We start from the raw sequence: 20,107 nt of genomic DNA on the forward strand, positions 1-20,107 counted from the left end.
TCATTATCTGGGGATTTGGAGACCTGGAGGGGAGCCCTGAACTCTGCTACTTACCTTCTCTGAGCCTCTGTTTCCTTGTCTGTAAAAAGGGGATGTTAATAAGGTCTACCTTGCAGATCTACTCTAAGAATAAAAGTGGAAATCATTAAGGATCCTTTTCTTTCTTCTTATTACTGATTCCTTAGCTGGATTATAAATTTCTGGAATGTAGAACTGTGCGGAAGTGGGGGAACCAACCATCATGTGGGAAGCCTGGAGCCCTGGGCCCCAGTCTCAGCTTCCACATTGTCTAGCTCCGTGATGGTAACCGCTGAGGATGACCAGTGCCCACCAGTTAACTCTCACCCTGGTCAGATGCCAGACACCTCTCTTCCTGGCACGGCATATTTCACTTTGCTGAGGCTTTATTTCTCAGGCTATAGAACGTGGAATGTGAGAGTGAGTGAGTATTAATTAATATTTAAGCCTTCCCCCTGGAGTAGGAAATGGCAACCCACTCCAGTACTCTTGCCTGGAAAATCCCATGGACAGAGAACCCTGGCTGGCTGCAGCCCATGAATTGGCAGAGAATCGGACATGACTGAGCACGCACACACATCAGACATCCTACAAACACAGCAGAACCTTGTAAAGTACCAAGTTTATCATCATCATCTTTTAGCAAATGTTGATCAAGTGTTTACTGTGTGGCTGTTACCTATGCAATGAGGATTTAACAAAAACTTCAACCCAGTGGGTAGTCAGATCCCAGCTTGTCTGCACCCAACCCTCAGTCAGGGGCTGATCCTTACAACTCCACCTCGAATTCCGGTTCTGAGGGATGTGAATGGCAGCCCCTGCTGTCATGTGCTCAGTCAAGCAACACACTGGCCAGGGGTCTATAATTTAGGGAATGGCTCGCAGTGGGGTCTGGGGACACCCATTCAGTTGAATGCATAAGGGTATTTTTCTAGGAAGAGAGTCCATCATTTTCATCAGATTCCCAAGGGCATCTGAGGCCACAGAAAGGAGACAATTGATTATGCTGTGCTGTGAATAGTGGCTCAGTCGTGTCTGACTCTTTGCGACCCTGTGGACTGTAACCTGCCGGGCTGCTCTGTCCATGGGATTCTCCAGACCATAATCCTGGAGTTGCCATGCCTTCCTCCAGGGTTTCTTCCCAACCGAGAAATTGAACAGCAGTCTCCAGCATTGCAGGCAGATTCTTTACCAGCTGAGTTACCAGGGAAGCCCCAAGGGATTATAACAAAAGTGTATCAAATGTGATGCCAGGGATCTGAAGGAGGGGACTGGGGAGGCTTCTGAGGGCATGGCCAGGCTCAAATCCTTGGGAGTCATCCTGAGAGCCTCACTTACTCACTCACTCACTTTCCCACTCCAGGTCCAATCCATCAGCATCATGTGAAAAATACCACTTATTCCCTAATCTGACCACTTCTCCCCACCTCCTTGCTACCGCGCCGGTTCAGGACTCCTCACTGTCCTCCCCCTCCTGCCCTCCCCGCTGCTGTCCATCCTCCCTGCGACAGCCCAGGAGTCCTGATGAAAGGGAAGCCGAATCATTTCACTTCTCTACTCTGGACTCTGCGGGGGTTCCCAGCGGCCACCAGGCCCCGCCCACTGGGCCTCCACCCACGTCTCTGACCACCTCATCACTCCGGTACCCGAAACACCCAGCCTGTGCCCACCCACCCAGGGGCCTTTGACTCACCATCCTTCCCCAGGGTAAATACCCAGATTCCTCATCTCCTTCAAGGCTGGTCTCAGATCTTACCTTCTTGGCGACGTCCTCCCCAGGCATCCTATTTAAAATTCCAGGGACTTTCCTGGTGGCCCAGTGATTAAAAAGCCGAGTTTCCAATCCAGGGAATGTGGGTTCAGTCTCTGGTTGGGGAACTAAGATTCCACACGCCACAAGGACTGAGCCCGGGTGTCACAACTAAAGAGTCTGTGAGCCACAACAAAGATCAACCAAACCCCAATGCAGGAAAAAACAAATATTTTTAAAAATTACAAGCCATGTATACACACACACTCACACACACACATACTTCCAAACCCTCACTAATATAAACTCTCCTTGATCTTATTCATCATGCCTCTTATTACTGGGCCATTCCCCCTGCACTTCTCCATGAAGGCAGAGACTGTTTTGATCGCTTTGTGTATTCTAAGCCCCTAGGACAGTGCCTGGCACACAATGAGCCCTCATTAAATGAATAAACAAGATGTTTGAGCTGAGATTTGAAAACTAAACAGTCTGGGGACTTTCCCTCTGGTCCAGTGGCTAAGACTCTGTGCTGTCAGTGCAGGGGGCCTGGATTCGATCCCTGGTCGGGGAACTAGATCCCACATGTCAAAACTGAAGAGCCCACAGGCCGCAATGAAGATGGAAGATTCTGCATGCCACAACTAAGACCTGGAGCAGCCAAATAAATATTAATAAATAAAAATAAATGTTAAATATCTTCCCTCTTAGCTCAGTTGGTAAAGAATCTGCCTGCAGTGCAGGAGACCTAGGTTCGATCCCTGGGTTGGGAAGATGCCCTGGAGAAGGAAATGGCAACTCACTCCAGAACCCTTGCCTGGAAAATCCCATGGACAAGAGGAGCCTGGGGGGAGCAGTCCATGGGGTCACAAAGAGTCGGGTACAACTGAGCGACTAACACACACACCACACACACAGATATTAAAAAAAGAAAGTTAAAAGGCTCGCTGGACAACAAGAGAAAGGCAGTCCACACAGCAGGAGGGGCAGGAGCTAAGGTTTGGGAGTCTGAAAAAGCCTGAAAAGGCTCATGGATCAGTCAGAAGTTGGGTTTGCCTAGAGTGACAGGTGCCGAGGAGGCTCGAATTAAGTACAGCAAATGGTCTAAGGAATTCGGACGTGACATGAAAGCCAAGTCCCATGGCCATCATTGTTATCCTTATCATCTTTATCCCTAATGCTGGCCCCAGAAAAATTTGTAGAATTTTATCAATGGCCGTATTATTAATTCTCTCTGGGGGAAAAAAAAAATGGAATTGGAAAGAAACGCCTAGAATCAGTTATGCTTAAAGGAGCTCGACAGAGTCTATATTTCAGGGATCACGTACTCCTCTGAGGCCAGAAGATTGGAATTCTCCTAAAGAGGGTTGATTTAGCAAGCGCCAGAGCCTGAGCTGCATTCACGAGCAGCTGAGAGCGTTGGGTTGGTTTCCAGGGCCGGCAGATGTCGGGGACCTGACTTTGCAGGTGTCAAGTCCCATCGGAGAAGAACAATAACTTGGAATGGCTTAATGATGAGGCTGTGAACACGCTGTGTCGGGGGCACCATGCGGAGTTCACAGAGCACTTCCACACACCTGACTTACTCCATCTGTTCTGCCCCTCCCCCAGCCAAGTGCCACATCTTACCGTAGGAACCATTCATGAGTGACAAGCGAACATTACAGGTTACTGAAGCCCAGGTTTTGGGCCACTTCAATGACCATTTAAGGTGCTTTTTGTGGGTGTCTGCAAGAATGCTATGCCCTGGGATCGTTATCCCCATTTTACAGAGGCAGAAACGGAGGCTTTGAAAGCTGAAGCAAATTGCCCCAAAGCCATGTCCAGGGGAAGATAGTGGACATCTGTTGTTTTTGTCATTTTTTTCTTTCTTTCTTTTTTTTTTTTGACTGCACCACAGGGCACGCAGGATCTTAGCTCCCTGACCAGGTATCAGACCCATGCCCCCTGCCGTGGAAGCTCAGGGTCTTAACCACTGGACCATCAGGGAAGCCCCTATTCATTTTCTTCTAGTTACATCTCCTTGGTTTGCCTTTGGGAAACCATCTCTCCTCACTCTCAGCATACATGGTGTGGGTGGAAATCATACTGGCAACTCCTCAAGGGTGAGCACATGACTGAGGCTTGGACAGCCAAGGCCAGGCTAATCTGGCTAGTCTGTCTCCCTGGTCATGTGACTGGTTTAGGGCTGTGTCCAAAGCCAGGTCAACAGACTCAAACCAGTGATTGGTTGAATCTGCTAGAAAAGCCCCTCTCTCTCTTCCCCTGGAATTATTAGCTGATATGAGCTGTGAAGGGGGGCTTCCCAGGTGGCAGTAGTGGTAAAGAACCCGCTTGCCAAAGCAGGAGATGTAAGAGATTCGGGCTCGATCCCTGGGTCGGGATGATCCCCCGGAGGAAGGCATGGCAGCCCACTCCAGTATTCTTGCTTGGAGAATGCCATAGAGAGAGAGAGGAGCTTGGCAGACTACAGTCCATAGGGTTGCACAGAGTCAGATATGACTAAAGCGACTTAGCATGCATGCATGAGCTGTGAGCTACAAGGGTCACCAAAATGAAGAAGCTATTTTTATCAACTGATTAGGTTCACAGTTACAAATGTCCTTCTATGTTCCATGAAGAGATCTGTCCAAGAGTAACACCAACATAGAGCCAGCAGAATTGAGGACACAGATAGACGACCAGATAGAAACGGGAACTTCTCAACCATGTTTAATCCCTGTATCTAGCCCCGCCTGAAGCCAGCACTACTTGGACTTTTAAGTCACAAGAGTTAACACATTACTTTCTTTACTCAAGCCACGTGTGTGTGTGTGTGTGAGTGTGATTCACACTGAGTGAGTTCTCAGTGATGCAGTGGTAGAACGAATACTAAGAGGCATCTGAACCTGAAGTCACTACCAGGTCCTAGCAACAGTGGAGCATTCAGTAGAGGTTTAAAATAATACCTGAGGGACTTCCCTGGTGGTCAATTGGTCAAGAATCCGCCTTGCAAAGCACGGGACATGGGTTCGATCCCCAGTTGGGGAACTAAGATCCCACAAGCAGAGGGCAACTAAGCCCACAGCACAGCTACTGAGACCACGTGCTCTGGAGCCTGAGCCACAACTGGAGAATCCATGGGCCCCAGTGAAAAATCCCCCAAGAAAAAATGAAGAGCCTGTGTCCCACAACTAACACCCAATACAGCCAAATAAAAAATGAATAAATTTTTTTTAAAAAACCTTAACGAATGTTCTCAAGGATGGCCCTATGCTCCCAGAAATCGGCGATCCAAATGTATCTTACAGCACAAAACTCCTACTCTGCCTTCAGAACCTAACCAAGTGTTCTCCCAGTAATTCGGGTTTCCCAACACGGCACAGTAAGTCCTGAATGCATATTACTTGAGTGAAAAAGTATAGTTCTGAGCTTGTATGTTGAGGCTTTTGCTGACATATCAGATGCACTCCCATCCTTAAAACAACAACAGATACTCCACATTCTGCATGCTTAGGTTGCAAGATCTAAACCAACGGTTGAGACTGCCCCCTAGAGGTGGATCAAAACAACACAAACTGAAGCAAAGTTTCTCATGGCCATGGGTAGACAGAAGGACAAAACCACATGCTTATGCGCAAGTCAGATGGATCATTAAAGGAAGACTTGGGGTTATTTCTCAAATACCTATGCACCATTATTTCCTGAAACCCATGTATACCTTGAGATTTTATGCTTCATTTCAGGTTAGAATATTCACGCAGATCCAGAATCTAGGGTTTCCTCCTGAACTCCAGGACACAGGACACTATCTGTATGAAACCATTTTTTCTTCCACAGCTATCTATAAAATCTTTTTCAATAGCCACTCGAAAAGAATTAACATTTCTTTTTATTCTCAGAAAACTTTTTTTTATAAGACAGCAATGTGCATTATATACTGTCTTTTAGGCAGGCAGAGATTTTCTCTTTTTTTAATCTTGAATGAGCGTGCTTCAAAAAGGAAACTTTATATTAATGCCATAAATGGAAAATCATTATCGCCTGCCATAAACAGAAGGCAAAGAGAAATACGGACCTTCTGAAATAGCATGTTTACTTGCCACCTGCAGGGCAATGCAGGCGTGCAAACCACACGCGGGGAAGCGCAAGGCCCGAAATTCCACATTCACACGACCCCAAGTGGCGGGTGGCACTGACCTCATTTCTCCAATTCATTCATTCACTCAGTATTTATTGAACAACTCCTCTGGGCACACAGCGAGCACATCAAACACTCCGCTCTCAAGAAATTTACATTCTAGTGAGAGGAAACAGGTTATTTTTTTAAAAAAGCAGGGGAGGGGGTATATTATATCAAATGAAGCTCAGTGCTGTGGAAAATAAGAGGTGGAGAAAAACAGAGGGAATAGAGGGTGGAGCTACTATGTTAGCCAGCGGGTCAGAGAAGGCCTCTGGTGAAATGACTTTCAAGAGGAGACTGAAGGAAGTGGAGGAGGAGACCCCTATGGGAATCTGGACAAAGGAGCTTCCAGGTGGCAGGAACAGCATGTGCAAACGCTCTGAGGCGGGGGTGGAGGCCATGGTGAGGACTCTGGGCTTACTCTGAAGTAGCCAGGAGGCTAGTGGAGGATTTGGAGCAGAACTGCCAGGGGCTGAGGCTGTTCCCACCGTCCACCCTGAGGAGAGCTCGGGAGGGGACGCAGGCCTGCAGGGCCCCCGGGCAAGCCCAGTTGTACAGACAGTCTCTGGGTGTTTGCCAGGCTGGTACTAAACTGACTCAGGGCGGCTGTTGCCCATCAGAGCCTCCAAGCCCACAGCGCCATCACTTGGCCTGATGGGAGGAGAGACGTCACCTGGGTGGAATTTTCCCTCCAGTCTCCGCCTCCACCACTTGGTTTGCATCCGAGAGCTTTTTTTTTTCACATATATATATAAAGAGTAGCTTCTTTTTAAAAATGTTTTATTAGTTATTTTTGACTGCACTGGGTCTTTGTTGCTGCGGGCGGGCTTTCCTCTAGCTGCAGTGAGCAGGGCTACTCTTTACTTGTGGTACGAGGAATTCTCATCGCGGTGCTTCTCCAGCGGAGCACAGGCTCTAGGGTGCTGGGGCTCAGCAGTTGTGGCTCACGGGCTCAGCTGCTCCACAGCATGTGTGAGCTTCCTGGACCAGGGATCGGACCCACGTCCCCTGCCTTAGCAGGTGGATGCTTAACCACTGGACCACGAGGGACATCCACTGAAAATTTCCTTCTAAAGGAATGGACCTCTCGCCAAGTGCATCCATCACCGGGACCTTCCCTAACTCTTCCTGACCAGCAAGCGGAGCTGCCCAAGTGGACGCTCTCTTCCCAGGACCGTCCCCTCCCCACCCCGCTGAAGACGGGGGAGCCCTCAGGGCCCCGCCCCATCGACCCAACAGAGTTTCCTTGAGCTTCTCCTAGCGGGTGGGTGCTGCGCTAAGGGCCAGAGACAACGATAAATAATCTGGCTGCACCACCCTCCTGATCTCATTCCCACTCCGCACAACCCTTCAGCCCAGCAGCCCTTGTGGCTGTTTCTCCAAGAGGCCGTGCCTCTCTCCTCTCAGGGCCGGGGTACTTGTGGTCTCCCCGGCTGGGAATGCTTCCTCTTTCTTGCGGGCACATGGGGCCCTTCCAGGGACCCCTTCTGACTGTCCCCGGCCTTCTCAGCCTCCTCGACGTGGCAGTGGCACTTCCCCGCTTTGGAATTACCTCTGTTTGTTTTGTCTGTGGTTCTCCTACTGGGATGGCAGGCCCATGGGGGCTGAGGCGGTGAATTTGTGGAAAGGTAGGGACAAGGAGGGAAAGAAGGAGATGAAAGAAGGAAGATCAGCTCCTTGTCCTTGAGGAACTGGAGGAGCGGCGACTGACAGACACTGCTCTGAGGCGGTGGGGGGCTAGGGGGATGCTGGCCCGGGAGCTGTGGGTGCAGAGGACGGGTGCCCGGTGTGGCTCGGGGCTGGGCGGGCTCTACAGAGGAGAGGTCAGGATGCCGGCTGCAGGGAGCTCAGAAGTGGGTGGAGGTGGGCAGAGGAGGGACGGGGCGGGCATCCGGGCAGAGCAGTATATGCAAAGGCCCAGCACCAGGAGACCCGGGAGCCGTCTTGAGGCTGGGACGAGAGGAGTGGTCAGGGCACACTGGTGATCCCCTGGCTTCTGACATTTCCAGGCCAGCTCAAAGCCTCATGAGGGGCAAAGCCTGTTTGTGCTGATGACGGGTGCTAAGCGGTGGGGAGTGAAATGTCCTGCTCAAATCTAGGGTGGTGCAGTGGGTGGAACTCAGGGTCCTGGAATAGATGTCATCTCACACACTAGTCAAGATTTCTGCCGTGTGAGGTCCCAGAGATCCAGGCACGTAGAGGAGATGACGGTTCGCCCCTATCTCGTCCCTGGCCGTGTGGCACTGGGATCTTTTTCTCCCCGCCCAGTCCCCCTCTTCTCCCTCCTCCCCTTCCCTCTCTTTAGGTTGACTGAGCACTTCCTCTTCAACATGGGGACAGTTCCTTTGCCTCTCGGAGCAGATGGTCTAGGGAGGAGGAGCAACTTTAAGCAAAGGGCCCCACCACCAAATGTACATCATCAACCATTTCTGGAGGTGGGTGAGTGATGCCTTGTTGGTGTTCAGTCGATAAGTCATGTCTGACCCCTTGCGAACCCAAGGACTGCAGCACACCAGGCTCCTCTGTCCTTCACTATCTCCCAGAGTTTGCTCAAACTCATGTCCATTGAGTCAGTGATGCCATCCAACCATCTCATCCTCTGCTGCCCCCTTCTCCTCCTGCCTCTAATTTTTCCCAGCATCAGGGTCTTTTTCACAGAGTTGGCTCTTCACATCACGTGGCCAAAGTATTGGAGCTTCAGCTTCAGCATCAGTCCTTCCAGTGAATATTCAGGACTGATTGGTTTTCAGAGGGAAACATGACTGTGGCTGGGAGGTCAGCTGATGCTCCATGGAGGGGCGACAACAGACCTGCAGCGTGAAGGATGAGCTAGTTAACTGAGAGGCGCAGAGGTGTGTGTGCTCCAAGCAAAGTGGATGCACATGTGGAGGCCACGTGGTGAGAGCAGAGAGTAAGAGGGACATGGAGTAACAGAGGGGCTGGAGATGGGGGGCACGGGAGCCAAGCAGGTGACTCAGGACCGGGCGGGCAAGACCACCAAAGCCATGTGGGCCACAGAAGGGAGTTTTGCTCTTAACCTCAGACCAATGGGAAGCTGTGTGGGGTTACTGGGGCAGAGGGGCGATGTTGGGATGAGAGGTTGGAATGAAAGTCAGCGGAAGTGGGTGCTGGGTGGGGGTGTTGGGAGGATGCTCCTGTGGGTGATCAGATAAGAGGTGTCGGCAACAAGGAAAAGGCAGGGAGAACATATTTTGAACGTGAGGATGGAGGACTGGGTGATGGTCTGGAAAAAGGCGGCAAGGAAGGACAGGTATTAAGGATGACTCTGCTGCATCTCTGGTGGTTCAGTGGTAAAGAATCCACCTGCCAATGCAGGGGATAAGGGTTCAATCTCTGGGTTGGGAAGATTCCCTGGAGAAGAAAAAAGGCAACCCATTCCAGTTATTCTTGCCTGGAAAACTGTAGCCTGGCGGGCTAACAGTCCATGGGGTCACAAAGAGTCGGACGCGACTTAGCGACTGAGCAACCAACCAACTGCAGCTTCCAGCCTGTGTAACTAGAGGGATGGCAGTGCCCTTCTCAGGGGGTCAAGGCTGGAGGAGGCGCAGGGCTGAGCTGGGTTTGGGGCAGTCGGGTAGAGACACTGAGGCACCCAAGAGGAGCAGTTCGTGGGCTGGCAGTGGACATGCAGGTCTGGGATCCACTTCACGGCACAGTTAAGATGACCCTTCCTCCCTGATCACCCCCACCCCAGGCTGGGTTACACCCTCCGTTTAGCTATGTTCGGCAGCATCTTCACAGACCCTTCTCTGTCGGAGAATTGATCTGGGCCACCATGGATGTGGGGCTAGATGTGTATAGCGGGTGTGAGCCCAGGTCACGTCCCTAGCTGCTGGGAGCTGTGTCCCTTCCCAGGGAGAAGCCCCTCTCATACCGGGTTATGTCTGATCTCTGATACTGACTGCTGACAAAGGAACAGAGACCCAGGCTCCTTGCCTCGACTGGGAGCACCTCTGCCAGGGCCACCCATCCCCACCACTCTCTGGGGGATCGGCACGGCTGGCATCACAGTTCAGCTCCTCCCTGTGCCCAGTCCTACTTCCCTCATCCACAAAGGTGTTGTTCCTGAGTGTGTGTGCCCAGTTGCTCAGTTGCTCAGTTGTATCCAACTCATTGTGACCCTTTGGACTGTGGCCCACCAGGCTCCTCTGCCCATGGGATTCTCCAGGCAAGAATACTGGAGTGGGTTGCATTTCCTCCTCCAGTTGTTCCTGAGAGCGCCCCCCCAACCCCGCCGCCTCAAATCAGCCTCCTGGACACGCAATTCCATCCCAGAGTCTGCATCCTGGGAACCTATGTCAGTTACTTGACCATGAACTCCCAGGGCAGGACTGAGTCAATTACATCAAAGACCACTGGTAAACCCATTTTGAATTGAATGAACAATCCTGGCTTAGCCAGGATGTCCCACAGTGGTGATGATTCAAACAGGACAGACCCAAGTCCCCCAAAATGAACTCCTCGGACCACAGGGTTCAATATTTAATTTGGAAACACAATTGCCGCGAAGGCAATATGCCACGAATGCGGCATAGGTCCAGAATTCCTAGACCTTCACTCATCAGCTAAACAGCCAAGTTGGGTGGTGAGGGCTCAGCTGTGAAGCCAGGCACCTGGGTAAGAATCCCATCCGGCTTGTTTGAGTGAGAAATGACGCTGGTGCCCGAGTCTCCTCAGCTGTCAAAGTGAGATGTGGTCCTAGAGACATGCATCATAATAGCCCCAAAGCAGAAGCAGCCCAACTGTCCTTCAATGGGTGAAAGGAAAAACAGGCTGTTGGCATATCCATACAATGGGAGATCGCTTGGCAGGCAGATTCTTTACCACTGAACCATCTGGGAAGCCTAATGCAAGGCATGCGGGATCTTAATTCCCTGACCAAGGATCGAACCTGTGGCACCTGCAGTGTAAGCTCGGGGGCTTAATCACTGGACCACCAGGGAAATCCAGGAATTGCACACGTTAAAATGGTGGATTTTGTGTTACATAAAATATCTCAATTTAAAAATGCAAAAAAGGAAAAAAAATGTGGGATGGTAATTAAAAGCACCTACTTTATAAACACAAAACATTTAAAATATTGCCGGCTGTGTAATACATTCTTGATAAAGGTTAGCAATGAAGATGATGCTGAAGAGAAACATTTCAAAGTTTCTAATTATGAGCGCACAAAATCTAAACTTGAAGTTTAGACCCTAGACCTAGTTCCCTGAGCTAACGGGGAAGGCAATTTATACAAAGTTAACACCCACCTGAAATTCAGGCAAAGAAAAGATGACGTAACTTTTCAGAGGCTACAACTTTGCTTTCCCCATGCAGGAACAGGAGAGTGTAGGAACAGGAGAGCAGCTGGCTGTAGGATTCCGTCTGTCTTGGGAGTGGGGCTGTGATCACACTCTTCCAACAGGCGCCAGGCTAGTGACAAACACAACCTTGGTCATGCACCAGCCCTTGAACGCGCCGTCGAGCGTGTCAGGCAAGGATGCTACCAGGCTGGTGGCAGGATAAGGGTCTCGATGATGGAGGAGTTGGTCTGCTCTAATAAAAACAGCGATTTTATAATGTCTTGACTGGTGTCTTTGTCAGAAGAGAATGACTTCTGGCTGGTGAGGAGGGCTAGAAATAGAAACTGGCTGACAGGGAAGAAGCCAGGCGTGCAGGCTGCGGGACAGCGGCATTTCATTTGTGCTAATCTATTTCCAAGAGGAAAGGAAGGGAAGGGGACCATCTCAGCCCCAAAAGTAGCCTGTGTCTCCCCCAAAATCTGGGTTCTTAAGAGCAGAACGTGAGTGCGTGCTAAGTTGCTTCAGCCGTGCCTGACTCTGCAACCCTATGGACTGTAGCCCACCAGGTTCCTCTGTCCGTGGGACTCTCCAGGCAAGAATCCTGGAGTGGGTTGCCATGCCCTCCTCCAGGGGATCTTCCTGACCCAGGGATCGAACCTGCATCTCCTGCGTCTCCTGCATTGCAGGCGGGTTCTTTCCTGCTGAACCACCAGGGAAACCCAAGAGTGGATCAGCAGCCCAGAGACTCCCTGGTCTCTTGGCTTCCTGCTCGTTCCTTCCAACCCACAGCCCACCACTGTGCTTTGCTTTAAAGCACAGATCCCCGTGGCCTCCCTCATTAAAAACCTGCCACAGCTGGTGAGGAAGCTGACAGAGGCACTTCGGGGAGCGGCGTGGCAGTCTCCACTAAAACAAGACAAAACAAAACCCTGCCTAGCTTCAATCTACTCAGACCCAGTCAGTTCAATCCCTGGAATCTACCAGAGAGACCCACACAGGTGCTGGAGGAGGAATGTGCAAAATGCTAATGCCCTCCATCTGGAAAACGGCTGAATAACCCACAGTCTGTCCATAACATACGGTGACAAGTTTTTAAAAAGCTAGGCTTGTTTGTAACACCGAGGGTGGATCTCTAAGACACAGTTCAGAGAAGAGGGGCAAATGACAAGTGACGAAAGCACATGTGACACATTCATTACGTTGCCATTTTGTTAAAATACTACGCTCCCAAGATACTACATGCAGTTTATGGACTCGCTGGGGTATGCTGATGCACAGAGAAAGATCTGGAAGGAGGCATGCCCAGCCTGGGACAACAGTTACTCCAGGAGGGGAAGACTGGGGATTAGGAAGGGGTGGCAATCAGCAAAAGGGATTGTGGGCTGATCTAACAGGTTAAAAATATTTTCTTGGGGATGTTGTTTTCTTATATTACCTGCATAACTAATGACCTCCATCCACCCTACTTCTCTTCTCAGAAAAGAATCAATGATTCTACATTCCAGATAGATACAGTTTGACAGGATTTTCCTCTGAATTCCAGAATCCCATATTCAGCTACCTTCATTATTATTATTATTGGCCATCCCTCTTAGTTCCCCAAAGAGGGGCTGGACCCATGCCTGTTGCCTTGAGACTTCAGAGTCTTAACCACTGGACCACCAGGGAAGTCTGCTCCAGCTGTTTGACAGGTCTTCATAGCATTGAAGCTGAATCTCTGATCTTCCTCCTAAAACCTGTCTCCACTCTCTTTCCCATCGCAGGAGAAGACCAGTCTCTCTGCTTTTCAGACCAAAACTTAAAGTCCTTCTTGATTCCTCTCTTTCCGGGTCCATGTCCGGGTCCAGCCACAGATCCAAGTGACTCCATCTTGCACCCACTGCCTTCTCTCCTCCACTGCTGCCCCCTGGCCCGAGTCACTGTCACCTCCACAGACCTTCTGCAGCAGCCCTGATGGGTCTCCCCGTCTGCCCTTCCCCACTGTCTACTCTCCCCACATAGCCAGGGAGCATATCTTGCTAAAATCTGTCCGGTCCTGGCCCTCTGTCAGTGAAAATGTCCCATGAGTACCCCCCCACTCATTCAATAGCCTGTGTGTGCTCAGTCACTTCAGTCGTGTCTGACTCTTTGCGACCCTATGGACTGTAGCCCACCAGGCTCCTCTGTCCAGGGGATTCTCCAGGCAAGAATACTGGAGTTGGTCACCATGCCCTCCTCCAGGGGACCTTCCCGACCCAGGGATCAAACCAGCATCTCACGTCTCCTGCTCCGGCGGGTGGGTTCTTTACCACCAGCACCGCCTGGGAAGCCCACAGGCTCTTACAAATGGCCACAAGGCTCTATATGACTGGCCTTTACCCCTCTGTCCTCGCCTCCCACCACCCTGCCCTCGTCCCCCTTAACTCAGCCACACAAGCGCCAACCTCAGGCCTTTCATTCTCACTGTCTTCTCTGCCCAAAGCTCTCCCCTTGCCCCTCCTTTAGTCTCTGCCCAAGGGCCTATGTGACATAACAACCCTCCTAGCAGCCCCCACTCTGCTTCCCTGCCTGTTTTTTTTTCCCCCCTCTGACTCCCTTTGTATTTTATCTATTTGCTTAATGCCTACCTCTAACCACTGGGAGTAAGTGCCACAAACGTGCAGATTTGTGCTTGTTCTGTTCACTGCAGAACCGACAGGACCCAGGGCAGTGGCTGGCACACAGCAAGTCATCGACAAATATTTGCCAAATGGACACACGAATAAGTAATGTTTTCTTGATCAGACCCCAGCTTCACAACCCCATTTGCTCCCAGTATTTCACTTCTATCACAATAAACTACCCACGGGTCCCTCACATGGCTGGATGTGCTCATATGCCTGTAGCTGTTCTTACCGGACTGGCCCTTCCCTCAATCCTCTTCTCCACTTTTCAAGTTTCAACATCATTTTCCTCTTGGAACCCTGACCAATCTACCTTTCACTCCCTACCCTGTCGACGAGTAAAAGGCTATCTCCTCTAGGGGTCTTCCCTGGCAGTCCAATGGTTAAGGCTGTGCCTTCCAATGCAAGGGGTGCAGGTTCAAACCCTGGTCAGGGAGCTAAGATTCCCACCTGCCTTGTGGTCAAAAGACCGAAACATACAGCAGAAATGATATTGTAACGAATTCAATAAAGACTCTACAAAATGGTCCACAACAACAAAAAATCTTCTCTAGAAAAAGGCTTTCTCCTCTGGATTCCTGTGCCTTTCCCATTGTTTCTGAGTTAATTAACTGGTAACATCAATAGAATTGATTGGTCTATATGGGCCACGTGTGGTTTACCTCTAGCATCTCACTGAATCATCACACCAACAGATAAAGTAGGTAGCATCACCTCCATTTCGTATTAATAGTTATGGAAACCGAGGCAGAGAGCCAGCAGTGAAAAAGTGGCATAACGGGAATCTGAACCCAGTTTTACTGGACTCCACAGTCTGTGCGTAACCTCTGAAGCATCAGGTCCCTCATCAAAGTTCTGAGTTCTGTGAGGACTAGAGCTGAAGCATCTGCCGAATCACCAAAAAAATAAATAAAACAAGCAAACCAACTAACCAAGAACCTCAGAGTCCTGATCTGCGACTGAACTACAAAGAGGCAAAAGGTGGGTGCTCAAGCTCCCCAGGCTGGGACATGGGCCAGCCCTAACCAAGGCCACCACAGGGGCCACCCTGGGACCACATGGTCCAATATAAGGAGCAGAGCATCAACACCACCAGCTTTGGCATCAGACAGACTAGGATTAAGTCTTGGTACCTCTACTTACTTGCCATGTGACTCTGGGTCTCCTCTTCACTTGTAAAATGTACAAATGACACGGGGCAGGACTCTGGACATCGCTGGCCCCACGGCCACCAGGTCATAGCCCGAGACTCCTGGAGGTCATGTCCAGACAGCTGACCCCAGTGCTGCCTGGGAGCAGGCATCTGATCCAGGCAGGGCCAGTGGTAGTGTGAGTCCTTCAGCCGTGTCTGACTCTTTGCAACCCCACAGACTGTAGCCAGCCAGGCTCCTCTGTCCACAGGATTCTCCAGGCAAGAATACTGGAGCGGGTTGCTATTCCTTTCTCCAGAGGATCTTCCCAACCCAGGGATCGAACCCTGGTCTCCTCATTGCAGGCAGATTCTTTACTGTCTGAGCTAAAGGAAGTCCCCATGCAGGGCCAGTAATCCTGGGGAACTGGGATGAACAGGCTCAGGGAAGATCTGACTGCTTTCTCAAAAAGGGGAACATGAACTCAGAGGTGCTAGTGGGACTACTGTCTACTAGGTGAACCAAGAAACAGAAAGCTGGTTTGTACCAGGTGAGAAGAAGGATACAGGGACTTCCCTGGTGGTCCAGTGGCTAAGACTCCAAGTGGGGCTTGGGTTCCATCCCTGGCAGGGAACTAGATCCCACATGCTGCAACTAAGGCCTGGTACAGCCAAATAAATAAATATTAAAAAATTAAAAAAGGACAGATACTGACAGATGTAAAGATAAGAGCCATAGAGGACTTTTGGAACCCAGAGGGCCCCCGGCACTGATTCACCATTCTTGACACCGTTTCTGTCATCATGCCACCCAGGAACATCACCGCCCTTGGCTTCTGGGGAGCACTTCCCCTTTAGAGCCTTGTAATGAGGTAATATGGGCTTCCCTGGTAGCTCAGTGGTAAAGAATGTACTTGCAATGCAGGAGACGTGGGTTCGATCCCTTGGTCAGGAAGACCCCTGGAGCAGGAAATGGCAACCCACTCCAGAATTCTTGCTGGAAAATTCCATGGACAAAGGAGCCTGGAGGGCTACAGTCCATGGGGTTGAAAAAGAGTAGGACATGACTTAGTGGCTAAACAACAACAACAATTAACTGATATAGTCCTTGTTCTGCAAAAGCTGCTAAGTCACTTCAGTCGTGTTCGACTCTGTGCGACCCCATAGACGGCAGCCCACAGGGCTCCGCCATCACTGGGATTCTCCAGGCAAGAACACTGGAGTGGGTTGCCATTTCCTTCTCCAATCCATGAAAGTGAAAAGTGAAAGTGAAGTCGCTCAGTTATGTCCAACTCTTTGAGACCCCATGGACTGCAACCCACCAGGCTCCTCTGTCCATGGGATTTTCCAGGCAAGAGTACTGCAAAAGCTAGATGGAGTTTATTTTTTACAACCAAGTCCTAAGTAAGACAAATGTTTACCTTATAGACTTGTTGTAAGAAAAATAAAAATAATATATGAAAAATGCTTACCTCAGTGCCTGGCCTGTAAATAACACCCAATACATGGTTGCTAACATTATTATTATAATCAAGTCACAAGGACAGACTATTACAGGAACTAGACAGATTAATCATCCCGCTCAGTCACTTAAATTACTCTCCCCTGAAGGGTGGCATGCCATGGGGTTCTGTCCTTGGTCCTATCCCAGGCCATAATTTTATCAATGGCCAGATCTGACTGTTGAAGGCTGTTTATTCAGTCGGCAGATGACATTCAGATGGGTGGCACATGGAATAAACTGGATGACGGAATCTGGGTTCAGGTCAATTTCTACAGGCTAGAGATGGATCAAGAACGGCTTGATAAAACGCATCATGGCCAGGGTAAAGGTCCTATACAAGGAGAGGCGTTGGAAAAGTCTGCTTGAGAAAAGTTCACGAGACAAAGGCAGGGCTTTTAGCTAATGTGTTCAGTATGAGCTAACAGGGTGATGTGGCTGCCAAAAGCATGCCACAACCATAGCACACACAATGCGTGTTAGAAATTTTGTCAGGATCAGAGGGAAGAAGGGAACTAACACGTTTCGGCACCTACTGTGTGCCAGGCCCCACGTTAAACACTTGACACATTATTGCAATTGACACGTTCATTAACCTATGAGGGGGTGTTATTCCCATTTGACAGGTGAGAAAACTGAGGCTTAGGTGAGTGAAGGGACTTGACCAGTGTAGCAGAGAGCGGAGTTAGTATGGGAACCCAGTTCTTACTAGAAAGTACACTCCATCTCCATGGTCTATACTGATCTGTTCATAGTCGGAATACTCAGTTTGGTTCTGACAGTGTATTTTTAGAGAAAAATGAACTTGTCCAGATGAAGGTGACCAGGAAGGTAAAAACTCTTAATAAGAAGTCACCTTGAGACTGAATCAAGCTGGGAAGACCAAGAGCAAGTACACACAGCAGCCTCTGCTACCCAAGTCCATAGAAATGATACCATTTAAAATTCATAAGGAACTTCCCTGGTGATCCAGTGGTTAAGAACCTGCCTTCCAATAGAGGGACTCGGTTCATTTGATCCCTGGTCTGGGAACTAAGATGCCACATGCCATGGAGCAACTAAGCCCATGTGCTGCAACTACTGAGCCCCTGGCTCTGGAGACTGGGCACTGCAACTAGAGAGAAGCCCACGCACCTCAGCAAAAGACCCCACCTGCTGCAACTAAGACCTCATGCAACCTCCCTGGTGGCTCAGACAGTAAAGAATCCACCTGCCATGCAGGAGACCCAGGGTCCATCGCTGGGTCAGGAAGATCTCCTGGAGAAGGAAATGGAAACCCGCTCCAGTACTCTTGCCTGGAGAATCCCATGCACAGAGGAGCCTTACGGGCTACAGTCCCTGGGGTCGCAGGAGGTCAGACACGACTGAGCAGCTAACACTTAGAACTAAATAAATAAACATTTTTAAAAAACAAAACAAAATTCACAGGAAGATGAAGAGGGGTGATACTGCTGGATTTAAAATGTTGAGAAATCCTTGAGAAAAGCTGGCAGACAGAACTGGATGAATGAAAAGAAGCGCAGGCCAAATCGAAAGCTCGGAAGGAGGATTGTGACACGGGAAGGGGGTCTTGGGCTGCTCCAAGCCTAGAGGCAACACATTCTCCAGGGAGAGGAGGGGACCTGAGGTTAAAGGTGAAAGAGACGCGTTGAGAATGCCTATGAGGATGCCAAGAAGTGGCTCTTCAATCCATCCAGATTGTAGGAGCTGTGACTGTGGGTCTCTGGGACAGAACAGCAGGATATATCCAGGAGAAAAAGGAAGAATTCTGTGTTTAGAAGACAAGCATCACATTTTTTGTGGTAATTTCCACCCTTCTTCCCATAATCACTGGTAGCAAACTCTCGTAAAAAGAAAAAGCATTCACAGACAACAAAACAGATCACATTACATAGAACAGCACATATGCACAAATTACCAAACATTTCAAGAAAACTCACACCATGAAAGAGAAGGGTGAATTCAACAAACAAACAATGAAAGAAAGAGATAACGATGCAAGCAGAGGCATTACAAACATTTTTAATATTATCAGAAGAATCAGAGAAGGCACTGACTCCTTGAACTACCTACTATGGAACAGAATAAGAAATCATGAATAAAACATTTAATCATCAAAACTAAAAAAAGATCAAAAGACAACGAAGAGGACTTCCTTGGTGGTACAGTGGATAAGAGTCTGCCTGCCAATGCAGGGGACATGGGTTCGATCCCTGGTCTGAGAAGATTCCACATATTGCAAAGCAACTAAGCCTGTGTGCCACAACTACTGAAGCCTGTGTGCCTACAGCCCGTGCTCCACAGTAAGAGAAGCCACTGCAACGAGAAGCTGCTGCCACTAGAGAAAGTCCGTGCACACCAATGAAGATTCAGTGCAACAAAAAAATAAAAACAAAATAAATCAATCAATAACTTTTTTAAAGATAATGGAGAACAGAATAGATATAGATATAATTACTGAGTTGGAAGATCAGGCAGAGGTGTTTCCCCAAACCCAGGAATAAGGACAAAAAAGTACTGGCAAAAACAGGATAGGCTCTTAATATCCACTATTAGCAAGGTTTGAGAGTCTGGCATTCTCAAATATTTTTAGTAGGAATATAAATCTTTAGGCTTTTTTTATAAGGCTATTTCTAGGTTTCTTGCCACATGAGCCAAATAAATCCCTATTGTTAACTCAAGGGCCAAAAAAGTATACCCCACAGGCCAAATCTGTCCCACCACATATTTTTTTTTTTGGTCAATAAAGTTTTATTGAAACACAGCCCCATTCACTAATTAACATACTGATATGGCTGTTTCCGCACTACAATGACAGAATTGAGTAGTCGTGACATAAAATGCTTGCTGATCCCTGGTGTAGGCCATTGTTAGTTGGGTTTCCTGTTCTTTGCAGCCAAATGCACTTCCAACTGAAACAAGGACTAGAACTGTAATAAACAGGAAAAAGTCTAGAAAGGTGAACATTCTACAAATAACAGGTTATTTCTAACTAATACAATTTGTAAAGTTTAAAAATAAAAAAAAAGTAAAAAAAAAACAGGTTATTTCTAGACAGGGTTATTAGGTTGGGGTATGTTTGAAGAACATTTTTTAATTTAGTGAACAAACTTGAAATTAAAAAAAAATAATGACAGGTAAATTATTTTTAAAATTCACAATTTAATTATTCTAATAAAAGGATAACTGAAGGTTTAATACCACAGTGGTAAAGAGCAAACTATTAATACATTTAAAAAACACAGATGAAGCCTTCCTTGGTGGTCCAGTGGATACGAATCCTCCTGCCAGTGCAGGGGACATGGGTTTGATCCCTGGTGAGGGAAGATTCCTCAGCTGTGGGGCAGCCGAGCCCCTGTGCTACAACTAGCCCGTGTGTCGCAACTACTGAAGCCGGGAGCTCTAGAGCCCGTGCACCCGGACAAGAGAAGCCACTGCCATGAGAAGCCCGGGCACCGCAAACTGGAGAGTAACCCCTGCTCACTGCAACGAGAGAAAGCCCGCGTGCAGCAACAAAGACCCAGCACACCCCACAATAAGTAAATAAAACAAAAACATGCATGAATCTCACAGATACGTTCAACAAAAACAAAACAAGG

The 20,107-nt window shown here is 48.9% G+C and overlaps 1 protein-coding gene across 3 annotated transcripts in view; it reads right to left on the reverse strand.

Moving 5' to 3' along the window:
- Positions 1-20,107, reverse strand: part of KIAA0556 (KIAA0556 ortholog) — a 230,123-nt gene that overhangs the window by 174,502 nt on the left and 35,514 nt on the right. The window contains exon 2 of one of the 3 annotated variants that reach the window (XM_027526513.1): positions 11,204-11,366. The exons of the other annotated variants lie outside the window; for them this stretch is intronic. The gene's annotated coding sequence lies outside the window, so the exon portion shown is untranslated. The remainder of the gene's footprint in view (positions 1-11,203; positions 11,367-20,107) is intronic. 3 annotated transcript variants of the gene reach the window in all.

This window comes from Bos indicus x Bos taurus, chromosome 25 (genome assembly GCF_003369695.1).
Source record: "Bos indicus x Bos taurus breed Angus x Brahman F1 hybrid chromosome 25, Bos_hybrid_MaternalHap_v2.0, whole genome shotgun sequence".
Taxonomy (NCBI): domain Eukaryota; kingdom Metazoa; phylum Chordata; class Mammalia; order Artiodactyla; family Bovidae; genus Bos; species Bos indicus x Bos taurus.